The sequence below is a fragment of the Triturus cristatus genome, chromosome 6 (assembly GCF_964204655.1).
Source record: "Triturus cristatus chromosome 6, aTriCri1.1, whole genome shotgun sequence".
Taxonomy (NCBI): domain Eukaryota; kingdom Metazoa; phylum Chordata; class Amphibia; order Caudata; family Salamandridae; genus Triturus; species Triturus cristatus.
In genome coordinates, this window is record NC_140589.1 from 1,760,608,628 (window position 1) to 1,760,621,147 (window position 12,520).

The window sequence follows — 12,520 nt, forward strand, 5'->3', positions numbered from 1 at the left end:
CCCGGAGATTCCCCGCTCTAACGTTTGCGGATGACACGCTTCTGCTTTCAAAATCCCCGATGGGGATGCAGCGCGTGTTAAATCAATTCTCTAAATTCTGTTCTAAAAGAAATCTGGTGATCAATGTAAATAAGACTAAATATATGGTCTTTAACGCCAATACTGTCAACTGCCCCCATCCAACAATGGATGCCAGACCTCTCGAAAGGGTTCCGATTTTCGAATATCTGGGTCTGACCCTTAACGATAAAATGGGATGGGGCCCACAATTGACCAAAGCTAATCTAAGGCTAACACAATCGGCTGGAGGAATTCTGAAAGTACAAAAGAATTGCACACATAAAATAATAAGTGCCCCCCTTGAAATTTTTAAAGTCCAAGCCAGGGCATCTTCCCTGTACGGGGCAGAACTTTGGGGACACATATCAGTTAGTAACTTATCTCTAACTGAAAATAATTTTATAAGACAGCTGTTGGACTTGCCTCAAAGCACACCTTTGGTCCCCTTAAGACTAGATCTAAATATCTATCCAATCGCAGAAATCATTGCCCTTCGGCCCTTACTTTACTGGAAGCGCTTGTGGAGCACCCCAGAATTGGTGCACTACAAGGAGGAGCTCAAATTTGTGCTAGCCACAATAGGATCTGGCAAGATTCCGTGGTTGGCCTTTGTAAAAAAATCACTTATATTGACCGGGCTCGAGGAACTCTGGCTTAACCCTGAAGTCTCCTGCCCGGCCATTTCTAAACAAACTATGATAAGTATGATTAAAGAAAAAAATCTAATGAACCTCTTCAGCTCCACAAAAAGTTCAAGTTTGACCGATAATTTCTTGGATATCAAGCTTTCTTATAGCTTCGAGTCTGTGATTGACCAAATTCAACCCACACTGGCAAAGAAATTGTATTTACAATTTAGATATGGTACTCTACCTCTTTTTCAGAAAATTGATAGGTGGAAAGGGGGCCCCGCACGACCTTGCCCAGGTTGTCTACAAGAGAATGAATCTCCGGTACATGTTATGCTCTTTTGTCCAGCTTATTCCTACATTAGGAAGAAATGGATAATTCAGCTTTGTAAGAACCTGGGCATAAGGCAATATTTGGCTTTTTTTAGGGTCTTGAAAACAGATACTGATGCACTGATCGCCTTTACAGTAGCTAAATATTTACACTCTATGTGGATAACACGAAGGAAGCTGATAAACGACACTGTAGCACTTTAATAATAAGCCTATGACCATCAAGTCCTTAGACCTACCTTTTTATATTTTTAATGATCTGTTTCTTATCAATTTTAGTATTTTTTAACTTATTTAAATTATTTTAAAACAAAATGTCTAATAATCATCTAGGAACATGAGATTTATGTATCGAAATGGATTAATTGACTTGTGAACTGTATTGTTTTTTTTTCTGCATGTGCTTTTATGGTAAATCTAACCGCAATAAAGCTGATTTGACTTGACTTGACTTGTAAACAGGAAAGTTACCAAGAGGACTTCCACTCCCAGATCTAAACGGGTCAGCCATAATTTAGTCCTGTTACACTATCAAATGCAGTTGATAGGTCCATAAAGTCGAGGTACAGTGGACAGTGACTAGCAATGGTATGTCTCCCCACATTGTTCAACTGTGCCTAGCTCAGGGCGAAAGCCATACTGACAAGGGGACACAATATTGTTAAGATTGGCCCAGATCTGTAAACGATTAAAAATTACTCTCCCTATAATTTTTACTATTCTGTCAATCAATGAAATTGTTTGATAACTCTTAGAAAACTCACGGTCTCCTTTATTTAAGAAGGGGAGTTTTCCAAATGGGCGAGTTAAAGCATCAGTTTGAGTCTTGTCCTCATTTATCTGGTAGATTGAGGAGAAATGCTTAACCCACTCTGCGCCGGAGATATTACAAACTAACCAATCACAGGGTGGAACATCCCTTTTAACAGCGCCCCAAAACACTTTAATGCTCTTTTGTGAGGCTTCCAACTCCAACTGATCCTAGTCTCTATTATTTAAGGAATTCTTCCTAGTTTCAATTACTCAATTGGCATAATCAGTTTGCTTATAAGTCCCTAGTAAAGTGGTATCCAATATACCCAGAGCTGGTAAATTAAATGCTACCAGAGGGCCTACACCACTTATAGCGCCACTCACTTAATTAGCTCCCTAAAACATGTCTCAGGCCTGCCATTGCAGCCTGTATGCTGTTTTAAACTTCCAATTCGACCTGGCAAAATAAACCGTTTGCCAGGCCTGAAATTCCCTTTTTATTGAATATGTTTCTCCTTATGTAGGCCCTAAACAGGCCATTGTGCAGGGTGCATTGTATTTAAAAAGCTGAACATGTTCTTTTACGTTTTACATGTCCTGGTAGTGAAAAACACACACATTCGTTCTTCACTACTGTGAGGCCTACCTCTCCCATAGGATAACATTGAATTATCTTATTACATTTAATAAGTGATAACTTTTATTTGGGTACAGGTAGAAATATCATGTTTAGTGTCCATGGAATTATAATTCAAAATTCCTCTTTTATGGTAAAGTTGGATTTTAAGTCACAATTCTGAATATTAAACTTTTGGAAAGTTCCCATTTTCTTTTCTTAACCAGTTGGTGCCTGCAGCCTGCTGACATGTCATATTACTAGATGTGAGTAGCAGTTGGCCTTTTTGTATTCTACCCAAACAGCCACACAATAGAGGGACTGGGTGGAGGCAGAATGGGCCATTCTGACAGGATGGAAGAGGAAGACCTGTGAGTAGCCCTACTTGCTCTTCAAAGCCTCTGCTTCAGCACACACAAAGAACTTACTTGTTAATGAGCTATTATGACTCCAGACATCCTGGGACTAGGGCAGGGAGGCATGGAATCCCGGACACTTCTGTGGGGAGGAAGACTCCGGAATTTTTCTTCCCTTCAATGTGGGCACCGGGTATAAAAACAGGACTCTCAAATCCACTCTTCAGTTCACTTCTGGACCTGCAGAAGGATTTTTAGATGACTGCCCTGCTAGCTTGCTGATCTGACAAGCTGCATGGCTTGTTGGCCTAACTTCACTGTAGCTCCACCAAATTCTTTCCCACAGCATCAAATCCACTTCAGCAGCTCCTCTCTGGAAAGATATTCGGCATCCTGGGGCCCTTGTCAGATAGAGCCAACAGCTTGGTCCAGCTCAAACTTTTAGACAAAAAAGAGACTAATTCCAAGCATAGAAATCTTTATCACAACTTTGACAATCGCCTCCCCGATGCCGTCTATTCCTTGAACACTGCCAGCTGTGTTGCCCTGCTGAACCTTGCCTTCTCAGACATTTTCTTCAAAACGTCAGAAGGTAAGCCGAGACTGGGCCCAATCCACTCTGTGTCCTAACCATGATCCATCTTGGCCAGCCTTAACTTTCTGTTGCCACTTTGATCTTTTAGGTGCCATTTTACCTTTAAACTTTACAAATTCATAACTCCGGTTTTACTGATTGGATTTTTGTTGTTTTGGTGTCAAATAATTTATAAAAATGTACTTGCTGCTTGAGAAGGGCTCACACTACCATCAACCAGCAGTCCAATTTCTCATAATTGTGGAGTTATGGTTTTGTTACGTTAGTCACCATAACAGATTAATTTTGTTGTTTTAAAATTTTGTGTCGTAACCATAAATCACGTCAAATGAAATTCTTTTGCAGTATTTCAATTTATTTCAAGAAATTTTGGGGGGTTTGTAATTATGTAATTTATAACCCTGTCAAAAGAAAGAACTGCTGCACATGCCTTTTGACTGTGCACAGGGTGTTTTGGGCAAAGGGTGCGGCCTTTGGTGGGCGCAGGGTTGTGAGCCTCCACCCAGTTCCAATGTCCACAAAGTCTTATGTGTTCATTATTTTTCTCATACTGTTGCAACTGGGCAAAGCCCTGCTCCCTGCCTCATATCCACTGAAACAGGCTTTGGTCATCATGAGCAAGCTCTAGACACAGGGTCTGGCCTTTGCCCTGGTCATGCATTCAGCCCATGTCCATCGACCATGATGTGTGCAGACATCGTCAGTGCACTGCACTCTACCGTGCCCAATCAGGATGTACAGCCAGGCTATATTCCCACCTTGTGTCCATACTTCACAAATTTTTTGAGCATGAACAGTGGTCAGGGTGTAGACTGTGACCTTTTAGTGACATCACGCATGCACCTCTAATAACCATTAACCAGCAAAGCAGCTGCATCATTCTATGTGGGATCCCTGGATCCAAAATGGTGGTGATGATCCTTGTCATCTCACTTTTTAGGATTTGCAATGGAGCTTTGAAGCCACTGATTCTACATGTATTTTTTTAAGGACATGCTCTGATATTCTTGCCCCCTGCCCCCACGTATCCTTCTTAGGGCTTGGACCCTTAGGATTCCTTCCACTTTATTTTTTTGCCTTCCTGGATTGGCATATATAACTTCATGGATCGTTTGAGTAAAAAAATGGTGGCTTTTGTATCCGTAGGTCATTCAGATGGAGGCATAGATATATAGTGGCTAAACTATTTTTTGCTATTTTTAAGTATCCAGCCCTTGATTTGTGAAAAATGAAACTAAGGATGTACTGGACTGGATAAAAATAAGAGAGAAAACAAAACCAGACAAAACTCTTCTGAAAGGTGGGTTTGTTTTCAAATATCAATGGTTATGATAAGTTAGTACCCTAGAAGTTGAACCTAATTAGATAATGTTCAGCCATGAATAATTTAACTGCCCTCTTTTCATGTGGGTCTGAAATTCATTTAGCCTTTGCACAGCTAGCCTCAGCTGTGACAAGTGTGATAACTATCCTCACTCAACCCACAGTTCACTACTGGTGTGAATGATAGAATGCAACCTTTCCTAGCATTTTCATACACAAATACAGTGTTAATATTTATTTTGGTACAATTCATTAACCATGAAACTCAAACTCTGACAGACCAGAGAATTGTTTTCAAAATGATCTCTTTTTCTTTCACCACAAAAAAAATCTAAATGCCAAATATGGTTCTGGATGGATAGCACATCTAAAAGAAAGACAAAACACTGTTTTTTGTTTTTTTTATTAATAACGTACGTGCAAAATAGATATGCAATAGGCACATCTTAAAGGCAAATTGTAGTATGTAAAGTAGTACACGTTTGGTACTCTTCTGCCTACTTTTACATGCCTTTAAGAATTACCCCGAAACAGGTAAAATGGGAACATTCCGGGGGAATTCATATACAGTTAGCACAAAAACAAACAACTGGGCCCTCTTTGCACAAATAGAGTTGTTGTCATTTTGTAAACAATTCACAAAAGCAGGTAAGAATATATAAAATACTACCCCTATAGTGGGCCTTAACATACTCATAAATCCTTTTGTAGATCGACCCCAATGCTAATTCCACTGTGCACTTACAGAAGAGCGCGGAAATACCTGAAACCCAGGAAAAGTCACTTTGTTTCACTGTCTCTTTGCCCGTGTATTCCCGAGTCAAAATACCTTTGCTTCAAATAGTGAAACGGCCATCAGAGCCTTGTACTACTCACCTTAAATTAGGCCTGGGCAAAAGTTTAATTATGTCAGAATAATCCGAGTAATTTCAGAATGTATGCATTACTCTTGTGAAGCAAATTTACTGAAATTAAGCGATTACGCCAGTTTGAGTAATTAAGAATAATTTTGGGCAAAAATCATACTGCAAGAGAAAAGGAACAATGAACTAAGAGAGAGCGAGGGGCTGTTGCCTTCTGCTGGTCATGTCCTGTAGCATATAGTGCTATTGTCTTAGCACAATATGCATCTTCAGGCACACTGTGGATGCAGGGGGGCATTTCTTACTAAGAAAATAGTGCTAAGTGCTGGATTACGCTTCTCATATAATTGCGCATAATTAGGAGTCATTTTCTGGTTATTATGCTAGAGAGAATTATGCCAGTTATGCCCACCCCTACTTAAAACCTTTCCCACTTGCCAATCTTGAATGTGTACCAGCTGTGCTAGTCAATTTTGTGCAAACGTCTTCTACATTGAGCTTTGAACCATCTAAGTTTAATTCTGTCTATTAAAGATTATACAAGATAAATCCTTCCATACTCTAATTTAAACCACATGTGGCAATGCATTTCTCCATCATGCATGATCTAGAAATTGTGTGTTGTATTTTCACACAATGCAAACCACAGTCACTGAACACATTGAGTGCATTTTTCCTTTGTGCTTTTCTTGTGAATGTTGGTACTTGTGTGAGATGAAATTTTTCAATTAATCATAAACATATTTTCGCACTCCCGGGTGTTCAGAAACAATTTTCATCTGAAGCATCTGTTCCGCACCTTTGGGAATATATTTGATACATTATGTTATCTGTGTTGCAGCGATGTTCCCTCTCTGATCAGTCCCTCGCTTAGCCCATGCCAGTCTAGGCCCAGTCTTTGGAGATGCAAAACGCTTCAAAGTCCCACCCTCAAGGACTGAGTCCTACCATCTGGAATTCCAGCTCTTTAGTCTCGACTGATTACTGCCCTGTCTGTGGCTCATCTTAATCCCCTTCTTGCTCTAATAAATTAGGGACATCCTTTACCCACAAAAGCAGGCTGTCCGCATGAAAGTTCAGCTGACCCTGACTGCAAACTGCCCGCAAGGCCCTGAGGTGTGACTCTGCCCAGGAACTAATCAGGGAAGCCAGAAGATTCAGAGACATGCACCTTGTCCCCCCCTGAAGATTTGAATACTAGTGAGCCACTTATTTGCCGTTGTGAACCAACAAATTTCCCTCTGCAGCTGATCTTGGAAGAACTGCATCACCTGCCAAATGGCTGTCAACTCCCACCAATTCAAGGAATGAGTGCTGACCTCCTGAGACCACTGACCCTTGCCTTCCAAGGACCCCAACGTGGCTTCCCAACTCCATAGACTGGTATCAGTTATTACCAACAGAGGAGGAGGAAGCTGGAAACAGATCCCCTTCTCCAGGTTGGGAGTGTAGAGCCACCAGCCCAATTCCTGGGACAGAACATGAGTGAAACGAACCAGAGAATTGTAATTTGCATGGGAGGGGTCCCAATGAGACAACAGATGATTCAGCTGCAGGCAAGCCCAGGGAACCACAGTCGTGGTAGCAGCCATCAACCCCTGGAACCTCAACTAAGTCCGAGCCGGGGCCGACTGCTAAGTTAGGCAATCTACCAGAAGATGCTGCAGTGTAGCAATGCGAGCAAGAGGGGGAAACACCGCCCCTATCTGAGGTCGAAAAGACCGCCCATTAAACAGCAGTCTTTGAGCAGGAACCAGCTGAGATTTTGCCAGATTCAACATGAAGCCCAAGTGCTGGAAACCTTTCATGGTTGCTTCCACTGCCAGCATAGCCTTAGGAAGACAGGAAGCAGAAATCAAACAATCATCAATATTGGAGAACATATAGAAGCCCTGAAGCTGCAAAACCCCAACAGCCGGAGCCAATACCTTGGTAAAAGTCAGGGAGCGGTAGAGAGTCCATAGGGCAATGCTTAAAACTGGTAATGAGTCCCGTCCATGTCAAACCTCAATAACCGCTGGCTTTCTGGATGGACAGGCATGTGAAAAGAAGCGTCCCCCGTGGTCCAGGGATGCCAAAAAATCCCCCTTTTGGATGAGTGGAGTGATGAACTGCAATGTGGTGATCCGAAAATGATCCAGTTTCACCTCTCTGTTCAGAGCCTTCAGATTCAGAATTGGGCTGTAAGAACTATCTGGTTTGGGCACTAAGAAGAGAGTCAAATACAGCCCAGGCCCCTTTCTGCCTCCAGGATTCCGACAATAGCTCCCTTTGCAAGCAATTTTTCAACCCCAGATAACTTAGCAGTTCTCTTCATGGAGCTACTTGACAATGGGTTAACCTGAAAGTGAGTCCGAGGAGGAGGGCCCCAGAACGGAATCCGATACCCCTTAATGACGACTGACAGAACCTACTGGTCGGAAATCAAGCTGGACCATCAATCCTGGAACAAACGGAGCTGGGCTCCCACCCCGGCATAGTCACTTCTGGCCAGCACTCTGGGACTGCTTATTTTGGGCTCAGGACTTGTAGGGGAACACAGCCCCCCGACCCCAGGCCCATCCACGAAATGGCTGGGAAGAGGAGAGAACTCCCTGAAAGTTCTTCTTATGGAAAAAAAAATCTTCTTTTGCACAAACTGGTAAGGCTTCAGCAATTTTTTCTTCTCAGCAGAATGCTGCACCATCATGTTCACTTTGTCCCTAAAATGTTCGGGACCCTTAAACTTAAAGGGCTGTTTAAAAATGAGGGCCTTTTGTGCTGCCTCCTGACGCTATGGTTTTGTCCACAATGACGTCTACCAGCAACTGTGGCCCCTGCCGAGGAGGAGAATGTACACAGGGTATCAAATATAACGTTGGACAGGAATTAAGCCAACATCTCCATCTGTGCCAAGATAGGAGTGGGATTCCTTTGATCCTGTAGACGATCAAATAACTTGTCAAAATCCTTAATAAAGACTTGTGAGGCATACGCAGAATCAGTGCTTGCCTTGATCCCAAAATTTGATGAGGCGTATGTCCACTTCAAAGCAGCCTTCACCTTCCTTTCAAAAGGATCAGAAAGGGAAGCTTCCTCACAAGACAAGGAAGAGGAAGAGGAATATGATAAAATGGAATTGCCCTTAGGGACTTGTGGAAATTGTTCATCACTCCGTGCCAGGTGATACCTCTTGCCCAGAAAGCATGGAGTTCCCATCTTATTGACATCGTGCCATTCCTTTGCCAGGATTTCCTTAATGCAAGGGCAAATCATCCACCAACGAGGCACTATACTGGGAATAGACACCATCATCCACCAAGGATTTAAGATCAAACCCAAATACTTCCCGAATATGGGCCAACATGTCTGAAACAATTTTACCCTGCAACCTCTTCCCTTTTAAGACAATGTCCGCAGAAATTAAAAACTCCTTTTCTGGGGGCATGAAGGCGGTGGCTAATTGGATGTCTTCTAACTTCCTGCAATGCAATGTCAGTAAGACGGAACTAATGTTGTTTGGAGAAGCCAAACTATTGTGGACCCCTGATTGGTGGCCCCCCGATTTGGGAGTAGCTCCAGAACCCAAACAGGTTGTGAAGAGTTTAGGGATTCGGATGCATCAAGACCTGTCATTTGGACAGCATGTTAACCATACTGCTGGAATTTGTTTCCATACGATTGGCCTGCTACGCAGAGTCTTTCCCTTACTACCGGACTCTTTTAGAAGAACTCTGGTCCAGACATTGGTTCTGAGTCGTATAGACTATTGCAATGGCCTGTTGCTTTCTGCCAACGAAAATGTGTTGGCCAAACTTCAGGTCATTCAAAACACCGCGGCTCGTCTTGTCCTTAATGTTCCTCCAAGAACTGCGTCCAAACCCCTTCTGGAGAAACTGCACTGGCTTTCCGTTCGCCAGAGATCTAAGTTCAAGATATGCTGCTTGATCCATAAATGTCTCAATGGACAAGGGCCTATTTATCTTCAGAACAAATTTGTTCCTTATGTTCCTAGTCGCTCACTTAGGTCCAGTAACTGTCTTCTTTTGGTGACTCCCCGTGCAAAGAAATCTAGACACGGTAGTAAAGCGCTATCTATCGCAGGCCCTACCCTATGGAACAGACTTCCTCTTCATCTGAGACAGTGCAAAGAGCATCTCACTTTCAGGAAATTCCTGAAGACTGTGTTGTTCAGAAACGAGATCTAGCTCCTATTATTCCTCTGTTTCTACCGGCTCCAGAAAGCGCAGAGATACTCCAGCTGGAGTCGATTCTAGCGCTATATAAACCTACAAATAAATAAATAAATAAATATTTGCCTTTTGGGGAATTGTCCACTTCCTCATCCTCTTGTTGTTTCTTTGCAGAATGCTCACCCAATGCAGCCTGAACTGCAGAGTTTATGAAGTCCTGTCAGTGTTCTGGAGATCTGCAAAATCTTCCTGTAGCTCCTGAACATTTTTCCTCTTGGAACTAGACTTTTTTTTTTTCCAAAACATTTATTTAGCGTATAATGTCCGTACACAGATAATGCCTACAACCATCCTTGGCCGGCAGGGTGTTATAGTAAGGAAAGGGTAAGAGTGTACACAGCGGATCGCCAACAACCCAAAAGGGCCGGCCGCGACAAGAAACAGCTGCAGGTTTCACTTTTTGGTGGAACAAGGGATCACAAACCCTAATAGTGTTAAATAACAATTAATTGAGAACACAGTCAACTAGCCTCATGGAGAGAGTGGCCTAGAAGGTTACATTAGCGCATTTGCTCAGAGAGCACCCAGAACAGCAGGACACAGTCTTAAGTGTGTGAGCACTATAGTGGAATCCTCCACATCATGATCAATCTCTCATGCCCCAACGTCAAGCACATCATAACACCCAATAAGCTGTGCAACCGCCCCTGGATCCCACAGTTCTCAGCCGACCCTCACAGGTGTCCAAACACCGCCATGCATCGAAAGTTGCTACCTGCAAACCCATCCGCAGTCCGCACCCCAGGAATTCCCCAGTTCATTCCCCCCTTCGCCATGCGTAAGCCAGTCGTCTAGCTGGGTGAGGAGGAAGGGGGAGCCACGTCAGGTGCTAGTGGGGTGGGCAATAAGTAATTCTTCAAAGGACCCCATATGCCTCAGGGTCGGGAAGCTGACGGAAGGAGGTTAGAGTACAGGGCAAGCTGATCGTGCCAAAATATCATCGGTTCTAGCCAGTCCTTAAACTTAGGTGCCCTCCCTCTGCCCCATCTACAGGCCACCTTCCACTTAGCAAGGAGGAAACAGACAGAGGCGAATCTCCTGTGTATCACCGGGAGCCGTTCCGTATAACCCAGTATGCCCATCAGCGGAGACGGTGGAAGCGAAGTATCCAACATTTTCCCGACTGCTTCAAATATCTGTTCCCAATATTCCTGAAGGGCCGGACAGCTCCAGGCCAAATGAAGCACATCAGCGTCGTCAGCCCGACATCTGTCGCACCTGGCGTCCCCCTTCAGTCCGTACCGGTACAGGCGGGCGAGCGGGTGTATAATAGTATCGTTGCAGATATTTGTAGTGCGTAATACGCAACCTGTTGCTAGCAGACACCTTCTCTGTCTGCATGCAGCAATAGAGCCACTCCCGATCTGAGACCTCCTGTCCCAGTTCGTGCAACCATTTAGCTCGAGCAGCGCACTGCGATGTGCTCATTTCCACATAGAGGGACCTATAGAGGATGGAAACCAAGTGAGATGCAGTTTTCGCCGCCAGGAGCGTGTGCATCTGGGGAAGCACCGGCGGTTCCTGCGGGTATTCCGGGGTACAAGCCTGTATTCCCTCCCGGAGACAGGCATAAAGGAATGTTTCCATACCAGTTGGCGGAGGATCGTCACACAGATGCTGTAGCGTAGCAAATTTCCCCTTTTTGATATATATCTCCCCAAGTGTGGATTCCCCGTTGTCGTTTGAATTTTTTGAAGATACCCTCCTGCAAGAAGGTCAGTTGGGGATGAAACGCCAGCGGCAAGCGGGGGGAGTAGATCATTGGGGCCTGCATTTTGTGTGCGATCCACCGCCATGCACGCACCGTGCAGTCTACTGTTGTGGGGACCCGTTCGCGCTGCGACGTTTGTTGCAGCACTGCCCCCTCTATCGGAACCGGGTCAGCCAGCCAATGCTCCGTGGCCAGGTGAGCGGTGTATTTCAGGCCATTAAACCAGTAGTACGCATAGTGCGCCTGTGCGTACATATAGTATAGTTCAAAGTTGGGTAGCTCAAGCCCTCCCATCGCATACGGACTGGCCAGCGTTTCCCACTTTATCCGCGGCTGCTTACCGCCCCACACAAGTCGCAGAAGTTCTGTCCTCAAGGTAGCGAAGAAGGGTCGTCCAGGGTGGTATGGGATATTCAGAAAATAGTAAAGGAACTTAGGTAGCACTATCATTTTGACCAGGGAAATCCTGTCAGCGATGGATAGCGGCATGGCTATCCACCTCGTTATCGTGTCGCGCAGCATATCAATAGCACGCCCATAATTGTCACGGATCAGTTCCTCCCTGTCTATGGTGACATTCACACCCAAGTATCGAACGGGGTTAGAGGAAGAATTTGAGATTTCGACCAATTAATCTGTATTCCAGAGAGTCCCTCAAACCGCACAAACTCCCGAAGGAGCTGGTTGAGGTTGAGCATCGGGTCCTTAACATATAGGGTGACATCGTCTGCGTACAGCGAAATCAGGATATGGCGCAGCAGGCATCTCAGGGCCTTCTCCTGATGGTGTTGGCACACCTTGGCCGCTAGTGGCTCCATCGCCAAGGCAAATAACAGCGGCGACAACGGGCACCCTTGCCTAGTGCCCCGAGGCAGTGGTATAGCCTCAGACGTGTGGCCATTAATTTGCACTCGGGCCACCGGAGCAGTATAGATCAATTTGATCCAAGCAGAAAATCCCACCGGAAACCCCAAGCAACGGAGCACTGCGTGCAGATATTCCCACTCTACCGAGTCAAACGCCTTGGTGGCATCCAAGAAGATAGCCGC